Raw genomic sequence first — 13,007 nt, 5'->3', positions numbered from 1 at the left:
CTCCTGGTCCGGGTGGGGGTTACCAACATGCATGAGGGTGCGGAGTGGTGGCATGCACCTTACTTGGCAATAAAACTTAGTGATTTTGCACTTTGACAGAGTTTAATACAATCCTGATCAGGTGTAGGTTAAATGTTGCTTTTCTTCCAACTGGATTATTCTTGTTTTTAGGAAGCAGACAGAGGGTTAAGAGTGACACGTGGGGACTATTGAGTCACATACACAGAGCAGTCAGTGAGATGGATGTTTTAGTTTGCGTTCCATGGAAGCATTTTCTAAAACAAGGATTTAAGGATGAGTACTTCATTTGGAAAGTGATCCCAGGAAATTTTGGAAGAGGAATGGAGAAGGAGGAAGAGAAGAAAAGAAAGGCAATAAAGGGTGTGTTATCAAACAGTCACCACTGAGGGCAACTGAGGTTAAGCCTATTGTGTAGATACACCTCAGTCACCCCAACTGAGATGCACTGAAGCTGGGCTAGGTACCCACCAAGTCCCCATCCACCATGCACTGAGGGCTACTTCCAGGACATTAACTCTCCTCTTTTGACTCCCAGGCCTAATGTGCTCCCCTGGCCAGATAAAGGCTCACAGAAACAGAGTGACAGGCATGTTAAATAAGCAGGCTTTGGCGTGTTGAAGTGAAAACAGAAATGATATGGGCAGGGCACCGGCAGTGTCTGTCACAGTGGATGAATACTACGAGTAAAGCTTTCATCCATCCATCCACCCATCCACCCACCCATCCAATAAAATGGTCACCAAGTGGCAGATACACACAATTCAGAATAAGGGCTGGTTAGGTGCTTGCATAAACTCTTACAGATTTCTATAAGTGGCTTTGCAGAGAAGAACCAGAGGGTATACCAGCCCGCCACATTTCCTTTTATCTGCCTGCCAGGCTCCCAGTCCACTCAATCACTGAATCCAGGAAGTACTGTTTTGTCTGACTCTTCAAAAATTTGTTTTGCTTAAAACTTCTTCCTTCCATCCTCCACTCCCACTCCAACACTCCAAACTCGATTACAGGTTAGGAGGTGGCATCCCACTGGATCAGGCCTACCAGAGGTAAAGAAAGAAAAATCACTTGAATGTGGTCAGATTCACTGACGCTAAAGGAGAAGAAAATCGCCTGACCGAGATGGGGCTGGATCTCCTGACTGTTTTGCCATCATTATCTGCTCTGCTCCTGTCAGTGCAGCCCTCTGCCATGGCCTCCAGACCCAACCAAAGGCATGGATTCTCCGACAGCTGTCTGATATTTCTTTCTAACAACCAAGCAATCAAAGCGATTCTCACCAGTGAGAAGCCAGAATCTTGGGTCATGGCAAGGACAGGGGAGGCACGGTCTCAGGGAAGTGAAATTGCAATGCACTCAATTCATGTGCGAATTCTTTGACGTGGCCAAAGAAAAATACTTACTAACTCCTCGGGTTTTAAAAAGGGACCAATGCTGAATAAGAGTGGTGAGAGTGGTCATCCTTGTCTCGTTCCTGTTCTCAGAGGAACAGCTTTCAGTTTTTCACTGTTGAGTACAATGTTGGCTGTGTATTTTTCATATATGGCCTTTATTATGTTGAGGTGCTTTCCTTCTATACCCGTTTTATTGAGAGGTTTTTTTTTTTTAATCATAAATGGATGTTGGATATAGTACTGGAAGTTTTAGCCAGACTATTAGGCAAGGAAAAGAAATAAAAGGGATCCAAATAGGAAAGGAAGACGTAAAACTGTGCCTGTTTGCAGATGACATGATTCTATATATAGAAAACCCTAAAGAATCCACCAAAAAACTATTAGAAATAATCAATGAATACAGTAAAGTTGCAGGATACAAAATCAACATACAAAAATCAGTCGCATTTCTGTACACTAACAATGAACTAGCAGAAAGAGAAATCAAGAATACAATCCCATTTACAGTCACAACAAAAAGAATAAAATATCGAGGAATAAATTTAACCAAGGAGGTGAAAGATCTATACACTGAAAACTATAAGACATCATTGAAAGAAATTAAAGATATAAAGAAACGGAAAGGTATTTCATGCTCACGGATTGGAAAAATAAACATAGTCAAAATGTCCATATTACCTAAAGCAATCTACAGATTCAATGCAATCCCAGTCAGAATCCCAATGACATTCTTCAAGGAAATAGAACAAAGAATCCTAAAATTTATATGGAACAACAAAAGGCCTCAAATAGCCAAAGCAATCCTGAGAAAAAAACCAAAGCTGGAGGTATCACACTCCCTGACTTCAAAATACACTATAAAGCTATAGAAATCAAAACAGCATGGTACTGGCAGGAAAAACAGACACACAGATCAATGGAACAGAATTGAAAGCCTAGAAATAAAACCACACATCTATGGACTGCTAACCTTCAACAAATGAGTCAAGAACATACAGTAGAGAAAGGGAAGTCTCTTCAATAAGTGGTGTTGGGAAAACTGGACAGTTATGTGCAAAAGAATGAAAGGAGACCATTATCGTATACCATACACCAAAATTAACTCAAAATGGATTAAAGGCTTGAATGTAAGACCTGAAACCATAAAACACCTAGAAGAAAATATAGGCAGTATACTCTTTAACATCGGTCTTAGCAGTATCTTTTCAAATACCATGTCTATTCAGGCAAGGGAAACAAAAGAAAAAGTAAACAAATGGGACGACATTAGACTAAAAAGCTTTGCAAGGCAAAGGAAGCCATCAACAAAATGAAAAGACAATCCACCAACTGGGAGAAAATATTTGCAAATCATATATCTGATAAAGGGTTAATTTCCAAAATATATACAGAACTCATACAACTCAACAACAAAAAAATGAACAACCGGATCAAAAAATGGGCAGAGGGGCTGGCCTGGTGGTGTAGTGGTTAAGTTCATGCACTCTGCTTCGCTGGCCCAGGGTTCACAGATTTGGGTCCTGGGCACAGACCTACACACTGCTCATCAAGCCATGCTGTGGCATTGTCCCACAAATAAAATAGAGGAAGGTTGGCACAGATGTTAACTCAGGGACAGTCTTCCTCACCAAAAAAAAATGAGCAGAGAATTTGACTAGCCTTTTTTCCAAAGAAGATATACAGATGGCCAACAGGCACATCAAAAGATGTTCATCAGTAAGTATTAGGGAAACGCAAATCAAAGCTACAATCAGAGGGGCCAGACCTGTGGCCAGGTGGTAGTGGTTAAGTTCACATGCTCCACTTCGGCGGCCCAGGGTTTCACTGGTTCGGATCCTGGGCACGGACATGGCACTGCTCATCAAGCTATGCTGAGGCAGCGTCCCACATAGCACAACTAGAAGGACCTACAACCAGAATATATAACTATGTACTGGGGACTTTGGGGAGAAGAAGAAAAAGAAAGATTGGTGACAGATATTAGGTGCCAATCTTTAAAAAGAAAAAAAAACAAAACAAAACTACAATGAGATAACACTTAATGAGATTACCAAGACAAAAAATAACAAGTGTTGGAGAGGATGTAGAGGTAATGGATGTAGAGGAAAGGGAACCCTCATACACTGCTGGTGAGAATGCAAACTGGTACAGTCACCACGGAAAACAGTATGGAGATTTCTGAAAAAATTAAAAAATAGAAATACCATATGACCCAGCTATTCTACTACTGGGTATTTATCCAAAGAACATGAAATCAATAATTGAAAAAGATAGGGGCCAGTCCTGTTGCCCAGTGGTTGGGGTCACCTGCTCCGCATCAGCGGCCCAGGGTTTCGCCGGTTCGGATCCTGGGTGCGGACATGACACCGCTCATCAGGCCATGTTGAGGCAGCGTCCCATATAGCAAAACCAGAGGCACTCACAACTAGAATATATAACTGTGTACTGGGGGGCTTAGGAGAGAAGAAGCAAAAAAAAAAAAAGATATATGCACCCCTATGTTCATCACAGCATTATTCACAATAGCCAAGACGTGGAAGCAACCCAAGAGCCCATCAACAGATGAATGGATAAAGAAGATGTGATATAGATAATATATCTACGATACATTACTACTCAGCCATAAAACAGACAAAATTGTGCCATTTGCAACAAAATAAATGGACCTTGAGGCTATTATGCTAAGCAAAATAAGTCAGACAGAGAAAGACAAATACCATATGATTTCACTCATATGTGGAAGATAAACAAACACATAGATACAGAGAACCGATTAGTGGTTACCAGAGGGGAAGAGGGTGGGGAGAGGGTGAAAGGCGTAAAGAGACACATATGTATGGTGACAGATAAAAACTGGATTGTTGGTGATGAACACAATGCAATCTATAGAGAAACTGAAACACAGTGATGTACACCTGAAATTTACACAACGTTGTAAACCAATATGACCCCAATAAAATAATTAAAACAAGAAGAAAAGTAACAAATGCTGTGCAAAACCGAATCATCTCACACATCGCTGGCCTTCCCTTCCACAGGGTGGTGATGGGGGTGAGGCTGGAATCACGGACCGATGCTGTGGGGGAGGAGGGCGGGCACCAGCTGGCACGTAGACCCAGGCTCCTGGAGTACTTATCCCAGGAGGGGCCATCCAGCAGACAGCAAGCGGTGCCCCTTCTCTGAGAATTCACTTGCATCTTAATGGTCCACCTCTCAAATTCTCTGCTCATCCCTTAAAGTTAACAAAACATTATGGTGTCAGAGGTAATGAGGACATGTGAACCATAACATTATCTCTTTTTCTTAACTTCAGAATGCCCAGAAAAACTTCAATTACAGTTCTAGTGCTTCTTTACATACTTCCAACACACATTAGATACATTACACTTCCTTCTAATTTATGATTTTTAGGGACAGAACCAATGTAGCTTTAGAGTCTTACCCAGTTTTGGCAGACTTTAAGAATTCTCTTTATGGCCTTTTCTGATTATAAAAATAATTCACCTCATCAACATTCAAACAGAACAGAGATCAAGAAGACTGTGGGAGTCCCTCACGGTCAGGGTGGGGATTTGAGGAGGACAAAGTCAGGAGCGTCAGCTGTGCAGTTACTTGGCAATAAAACCTAGTGACTTTGCACTTTGACAGGGGCATTAACGTCAAAACACTTTCATCAAACCAGCCTTTTTTAAACATCCTGCCTCCTGAGAATCAGGAGGTGGAGCCAGTAGGCTCCACGTCCCATTACACTTATCATGCAACATCATTCTATACATGATCATTGAGTGCCAAGCACTGAGAAGACACTGATTAGCAGGGCAGACATGGTCCCTGCTCTCCAGAAGCCCACTGCTGGTGGTGAGAGGAGATAGACCTAAATAAAATAACCACAGCCTTTAATGCACCATTACAGTCAGGAAAGGAACCTGGTTCTGAGAAGACATATAACAAAGGACTCTGCCCTAGACTGGGCAGACATCCCCAAGGAAATAATGCTGAGATAAGAAGGAGATGGCGTTAACTAGAGGAAGGGGTGGGGCAGTGGGATGGGGAAGCATGGGCATTGCAGATGGCAAGAGCAGCATGTGCAAAAGCCCTGTGGTAGGTGGAAATCTCTGCATTCTAGGGACTGAAGGAAGGCTTGTGGGGCTGAGGAACAGAGAATGGCACATAATGAAGTGGGATCAGGCAGGGCTTGTCAGCCAGGCTAAGGGTCTGGGAAAGCTCAGGAGGGTTTAAGCAGTGTTTGTGAGCATGTGGAGACGTGCTCATGCTGGTTGAGTTGGAGGGTGGATTGGGCAGGGGAGGAGGAGTGGCAGCATTGTTGATGGGTGTAACCCGAGCTGGTGGGCTATTGCAGTTGTCCTGGCAAGAGCAGACTGAGGCTCACCCGGGGCTGGCATGTACCTCCAAACCCTCTTGTAGCCACAGACAGAGCATTACTGTTTCTGCTCCTGGCTTCCAGATACCAGTCCACCCCGCCAGCCCAACTGCATCAGCTCCCCTTCGGGAGCTTTCTGGGCTCCCACACAGATCGAGTCTCATGTAGCAGGTCTCAGGAGGGCCCAGGAAGCAGAAGTTTTACAGCTTCTCCAGTTGACTCGGATGTGCATCTGCATTTTTTTCCACTTTCTCCACAAAGACTTGCTTGGAAAGGTGGTGTTGAACCCTGTACCGAGCCCTGGGTGTTAACTGAATTCTATCACTCCTAACAGTGTGACCTTACTCAAATGGCTTCACCTCATGAGTCTCAATTTCACCAGCTGTAAAATGGGCGTGATCATTTTCTTCTTGGGGTTCTTTTGAGAATCTAAGGAGAGAATGAATTTGAAAGCATAACACAAATACCTGATATTCTTTCCCTGCAACCAAACAGTAGTTTTCAGTGTAAGAAAGGCACTCAGATTTTATTATTTGGTATTCTGGACCTTTTTTCTCTCAGTTACCTTGGAGAAGTGAGGGCTTCCTAAACGCACTGATGCTTGGTTCCAAATGCCCGCTCCCAGTTCACCAAGGAGGGGGTGCTTTCCGCCCTCCTTCCCTGAGTGTCCCTCCTTCCAGGCAACGGTTACCAGTTCCCCTCCCACTTGCGCATGCTCTTGTCACCGCTGGAACCAGTGTTGACCATTCCCGCCATCTTTGGCTATACATCAGCTAACGTTTGCTACGTGCCAGGCACGGGACTAAACTCTCTACACATATTATAAAAAATTATCCCTATCATTCCCCGCTCTGTAAGAGTGAGGAAACTGAGCCCTAAAGAAGTCAAGTAACCTACCTGAGGTACATGGCCAGGAAAGCAACGAGCTATTTGAACCCATAACCACCCTGTTATACCATTCGTAGGTGGGGGGTTTCGTTCCTCCCTGGGGTGTAACTGCCAAAGCTAGGGTGGCTTTATTTCCACTTTTTACCTGACTTCTTAATCTCTGTCTCCCAGATGTCTGAGCATTAGGCTCAAACTTTGCCTTCACCTGGCTCCCAGGGGAACAGGGTACCATCAGGCAATGGTGACTCTTTGGCCCATAAATCCAGGTTCCTGGAGCTCCTTATTCAATTCCATGAGCTGCCGTGGGCCAAGTCGCAAAGGTGAGCAAAAAGTTTCCTTTTTGCTTAAGCAGTTTGAGTTGGGTTTCCATAACTTAAGATCCTCAGGATGCAAGGGCAGGAAACTGTAAGCCCACATGACAGGAGGATGGGGTAGGGCAACACGCTTTCAGGTGCCCACAACTGAGAAGTGAGAATGTTCTCAGTGCATTCCCTGGGTCTTAGTCACTGACATTTAAACAGGCTGCAAAACATCTCCTTTCATGCGCCTCTCATGTGTCCTGGAGGAGTTATATTATGCGGCTTACCACCGAAAGTCACATTTCCCTCCTGAGTCTCAAAGACAACAAGCCAAGCGAGAACTTGGAACTGTGTTTTTGTGATAGGAACCTCTCACTTGTTTAGATGAGGAAGGACGTCTAGCTGTCTGTGTAGGTCAGTCACGACCCAGGCCAGTGGCTGGAAGGACAGCAGAGTGGGCATTATGAGCAGTGAATATAAACTAGAAAATAGGCATTGATCCCAGGGCAGTTTCCATGGTATATTCATCTTTGGACCCCCCGGGGCCTAGTGCAGCATCAGGTACCTTATTAAGCTCTCTATTAAGGTCTCAGGGGAAGGAATGGAATCTGACCAGGCAAGGAGAATGTCTTTAGCTCACTCTAGTTACAAGGGCTTACCAGATAAGGTCTTGTGGGTGTGTTGAAAGGCACAAGACCTGCCTCTTGCCTTCAAGGAGCTCCTACAGAGAGAGAGAGAGGTGAGAAAATGGTATGCTGGGGGAATTCCAAGTAGAAGAAAGAGTTCCGTGTCCACGGGGAGGTGCTCTCTACTGAGAGGCTGGAAAGGCTGGGAGAGTGGGGTTTCCACCCGCCTCAGGGGGTGAGTGGAGTGCAAGGTCAGGCAGCTGTGGGTCAAGGTAAGCAGGAGCTTTAGACCTGCAAGGACACAGCTGAACAGATACAATAAGAAGTGTCTCGGCAGGCAGGGAGCTGCAGTGGTGAGGAGGTGAGGGAGGGTCGAGGTGCAGTTTTTGCTGGCATGTTCAGTTTAGTTGACAAGGTAGCATTTGGACTTGACCTTCACCAACTGGTGGGATGCAGGGCGAGGGGTGGCGTTTGTGGGCATGGAGTGGTATGGGCACAGCGTGGTCCCTGACCAGCAGCATCAGTTGCATCCAGGAACTTGTTAGAAAGGCAAATTCTCCACCCCACCCCAGATCTATTGACTCAGAAACTCTCAGGGTGTGACCCAGCTGGCTGTGTTTTAACGAGTCCTCCAGGTGACTCTGATGACTAGCCTGGTGGCGTCAGCACGCAGAGAGCATGCGAGGGGATCAGGCAGGCAGGGTAGGCTGGCATCTGACTGCAGGATCCTAAATAGCAGATTCTAGAATTAGGGCCTTTTCCCCATACCATTGAGAAGCTCCTCAAAGTTTTTGGACAAGAGTTATTTATTCATCCAACTAATATTTATTAAGCACCTACCACATGCCAGGCCCCACGCTGGGCACTGGAATCCAACAGTAATACACCCACAGTAGATCAGGGCAGCGTTTTAAGTACGGGCTTATCTGGAGACAAGATTGCTATTGTCTGTCTTTTCTTTAAATCTGCTTTTCTAATGGAACAGACACCTATTATGCTCTCCAGAAACAGCTCTGCTTCTTGTCTCTGACATCAGAAGCTGTTCAGCTGGGGATTTCCTAAAGTCTCAAACACCAGTGATGTGAACGGATGGAGGGAAAACAGGTGCACACACACAAAATGGGGAGGGGTGCAGGTCTAAAGGCATAAACTTCCAGTTACAAGATAAATAAGCCCTGGGGGCGTAATGTACAGCACGGTGACTCTAGTCAACAATACCGTGCTATATATTTGAAAGTTGACAAAAGAGTAGATCTTAAAAGTTCTCATCACAAGAAAAAAATTTCTAACTACATGTGGTGATGCACGTTGACTAGATTTATTGTGGTGATCATTTCACAATATATACAAATATTGAATGATTATGTTGTACACCTAAAATGAATATGCTGTTATATGTTAATTATATCTCAATAAAAAAATAAAAGGGTGGGGGTCAGTGGGAGAAAACATTTTCTTTTAGGTCCGTGCTACCCACCAGAGAGCTGCTGTTTTGCGGAGTTCTAGGATGCACCTCGCAGCCTCTGACTGCTGTGTGAGGGTCAACTAGCTCCAGCTGTTTCTGTGTTTACTTAACAGTTTCCAGAAGCTGTGGGCCGGGAGGGTGGGGCGAGCGAGGGGCAGAGAATGAGGAGGCCAGCCCTAGGAGGTTCTCTCCTGATCTCACACAGCCATTCTGCCAGTTGCTCGAGGAAATTGCAGCGTGATTTCAAAGACAGACAGGTCTTTTCATCAGACGTAAATGAAACAGGCCAATGTTGCTCTTCTGGAATGTCAGAGGTCCTCAGGACAACTTTCTGGTTTGGATGAGGGCCAAACTGGGGATGAGGATGGGGAGGCTGGAGCACCTCCTGGGTCCTCACCTCCAGCCACAGGGCTCCTCTGGGCTTCCACTGGGCAGGCTGAGACTGGTGTGCTTGGCTCTCCACTGGGGCAGGTCAAGAGAAATGTTAAGGCCAATGATGGTCACATCAGGTGGCAGAGGACAGGACTCAGAGGAGTCCCAGGGCTATTTCAGTTTGAGCTTAAGCTCCCTGGCCTCTAAGAAAATAGAGATGGGTTTCCGATCTCCCCTCACCCCTCTGCCTCCCATGTTGGCACCAGGTCAGGACCGCAGAAAGATTCCAATTCCTCTCCCACCCTAATAGAGCAACCATTCACTCCTTCCTCTGCAGGGTCCTCAGCTCGCACCAGATCTGAAGGTGCGGAGGGAAGGAACGGAAGAGAGAAGCTGAGAATTCTCTCCCTGTCCAGCATCGCCAGTGCCACCAGCCCTGTGTCCAGTTTCCTTATCCTGTGGTTGACAATGCAACAGCAGACCGGCCAATACCAGCCCCCTCTCCTCAATCGCTTCCCAGGATTGTTTATAGGAGACCAACATTTCAGAGAGCAAGCGCTACTTCAACATATCCGTAGGCAGCACACTGTCATCCATACCACAGATCTTATTTTAAACTAATTACATTAAGGAGGGGTGGGTGGGAAGGAGGAGAGGGGGTGATTATAATCGGGGATATATTTTTTTAAAGACCTAGTTTCAAAAATCTCAGACTTAATTTAGTAAATTTCAATTACAAGGGGAGTTACTAAGCTGAACATCATTTGCATTATATCCTTAATTACCACTTCATTTGTACCCGAGATCATCGATAGAGATTCTTGGGAATGTAGGCTCAGAATAAGTGATTGATCCTAATGAGGCCTTTGTTCTTCCTGCGCCCATCTTAGGAAGCTATTTCCTCTCTCCTGGAGAGGCACAGAGTTTGCCAAGCTGGGTGGGGACACCTTAAATTAGAAATGGAGCCTGAGGAGAAATCAAGAGGTTTTCAAACTGGCTTCACCACCAGGGAGAGAGGATGCCACACCACTCCTCTCCCTAACAGTCCTCATCAGGCTGTTATTCCTCTCCCTTTGAATGCATTAGCTCTGCTGGGCTGCTGTGGAGGACTCTGCTCCTGTGCTGGCCACAAACGTCCATCTTTATCAGCCCGCAACAGAGGAAATAGCATTTCGGGGCCTTCCCCTTGCAAATAACAGATGCCACTATCTATCTGTCTGCTTCTGCTTTTCCTGCCTCCTCTAAAGAGTGGGTGTCAGCAGTCCCTGGCCACTGGATCTTTATGGGAAAAGCTGTTTTCCAAGATCAATTAGCTCTAAAAAAGTGATAAGCCCACAGGGACTGCGAGATTCTGTGTGTGTGTGTGTCTGTGTTAAGATCCATTTTGTAGAAGGAGACAGTCTTCTTTTTGGGTGTGGGTAGGGAAAGGGCAAAGTAATAAAAATCTCCAACCTAAATCCTGCTAGCGCCAGCTCTCCCTTCACATGGCACCTCCCGCCCTGCAGGGCTTTACAAAGCACTTGTTCATCTATAACCTTATAGGTAAGAAAAGAATTGCCTTCATTCTACAAATGAGGAAAATGAGGCTCAGAGAGATTAAGCGACTTGCCCAAAGTCACTCAGCTGGGGGGTGACAGACTGAGGATTTAAGTCCAGGTCTCTTAATCCTGTGCTCCTTGCATTACCCGGAACCACCTCCCACGAGCCCCCAGCAGCCTGAACATCTACCCCATTTGTGGAAGTCAGGATCGGATCTTACTGCAGTGTGTTACCCCATTTAAACTTTATTTTTGAATCTGTATTTTTAAGCAACAATTTTATTTCAGAGGAATCCAGAGAGTGGCCTTACTTAACCTTCCTCTGGAGGTGCGTCTGTTTGGTGAAGCATGGTTGTTGGGGGAGGTGGGGAGGAGCCAGTAGGGAATTTTCCCAGTTTTCCACTGGGTGAGGCCAAGGCCCATGGAGTCAGAGACAAATCCATGATTCTCCTGGCATTCTGAACATTTGCCAAATCCCTGCTCCTTGCTCTCATTATTCCTCTGGGGTGGTTTCCAAGTGTGGAGGAGTGTAGGCTGCGGAAGCATTTGTGCTGGGGTGGGGCCCCGGGCAGAGGCTGTGAGGAAGGAGGGTGTTTACTGCAAGGGTCCAGTCAAGCCTTGGGGTCACAGACACTGGTCCAGAGCAGGAAGTGTCCTCTGAGCTAGAAGGGTGTTCATCTCCTCCAGAACCTCCTGGATACTGTAGCTGCCTCTGCAATAGCTGGTTACCCCCTCATGGTGCAGGAATCCTCTGGTGAAATGAACAAAAGTTTTGTAGCTCAATAACTTGGGTTCAAATCCCACCTCTGCTTATTAGCTAAAAGGTCTTGGGTAAGTCACTAAACCACCCCAAGGATCAGTTTTCTCATGTATAAGATCAGAATACTAATATCCACTCGCTGGGCTGTTCTGAGGTTTAAATGAATAATGGAAAGCAAGTAGCAAATGGTGGCTTTGATTCGCAGAGGGCTGGAGGCAGTCAGGAAGTGGGAGGCTGAGGAAAGCAGACTGCTTGTCTCTCAAGACAAGAGCAAGGAGCAGGAGTGGGTTTGGTGCTGAGACAGCTTGCAAAGACTTTTTGTAAATAGCCCATATGATGGCTCGGGGGGGAGCACCGAGAAACTAGTTTGAAAAGCAAAAAAGTCATAAAATAGCACCAGTGGTTTTTTTTTTTCTTAGTGTGAGCAAAAATATTCAAGCAGACAAACCCAAGCCAATCTTCTGAGACTAAGCCTCTAAATATTACTTGTGAGTCACCCCAGCTTCTTTTCAAGAGAAAGACACCCCCATCTCCTTACCCAACACTTCCATCTGTGACGCATTAGGATTGTAGCTCCTCAGCTTCTCCCACCAAAATCACAGACCCTTGTCGTGGGCATGAGGACAGCCCTGCACGCAGAGAATGGTAGCCCCTGTCCTGGTTACAGCCACTTTCCGAAACGCCCCATCCAGAGCTCAGGACGCACACCAAGCACCACAGCGGGCACTAGGTGGCGCTGGACCCCACGTTATTCAGGCAACTCAACGCGGCTGCTCTTTCCGGAAAAATGTTTCTGCAGCGAGGTCCTCTCCTTCCCAGAGACCTGGGGGGCTATTTCAGTTTATAATACAAGCACAAAGCTCCCCCAGGAGATCGCCCCTGGCTTTTCTGCTAAATGGGCCACTGTCCAGGTGTGGCTGCGAAGGCAGTTCCAGACCTGAGGCTGAGACCCAGCAGTCATCTACTGAGCTATATAAAACTTTAGGAACAAGGAGCCCTTTTCAACTTCCGCTCGGCCCAGAGTGGCGGGAAGGAAAAGAACTTTCTCCCTTAGGAGGAAGTGGAGAAAAAAAAAAAAGAGGCAGATCCATGAGGCTCCTTCGTGAGACCTGCCCAGCATCTGCCCTTCCCTCCGGGGCAGAGCTGAGGGGACTTCGACCCTGACCCCAGGCCATTTCATTCCTGGCCCTCCAAATCCCAGGGTGAGACCCATCCTCTGTGCCCCTGAGGAGCTGAGTAGTGGGTTTATTTTCTGTCCAGGGATCT

The 13,007-nt window shown here is 46.2% G+C and overlaps 2 long non-coding RNA genes across 3 annotated transcripts in view; one reads left to right on the top strand and one right to left on the bottom strand.

The window, feature by feature from the left end:
• The window catches only part of LOC139075544 (uncharacterized), a 69,054-nt gene extending 56,272 nt beyond the window's left edge, over positions 1-12,782 (top strand). For both annotated transcript variants that reach the window (XR_011526033.1, XR_011526034.1), the window contains one exon: positions 9,781-12,782. This is a non-coding gene — a long non-coding RNA (uncharacterized lncRNA). The remainder of the gene's footprint in view (positions 1-9,780) is intronic.
• On the bottom strand, positions 8,903-12,462 carry LOC139075545 (uncharacterized). The gene is made up of 2 exons (XR_011526035.1): positions 12,280-12,462; positions 8,903-11,732 (listed from the first exon to the last, which is right to left on the bottom strand). It is a non-coding gene; the product is annotated as an uncharacterized lncRNA (long non-coding RNA).
• Positions 12,783-13,007: the final 225 nt, after the last annotated feature.

The sequence above is a fragment of the Equus przewalskii genome, chromosome 14 (genome assembly GCF_037783145.1).
Source record: "Equus przewalskii isolate Varuska chromosome 14, EquPr2, whole genome shotgun sequence".
Taxonomy (NCBI): Eukaryota; Metazoa; Chordata; class Mammalia; order Perissodactyla; family Equidae; genus Equus; species Equus przewalskii.
This window is presented reverse-complemented; position numbering and strand designations above follow the sequence as displayed.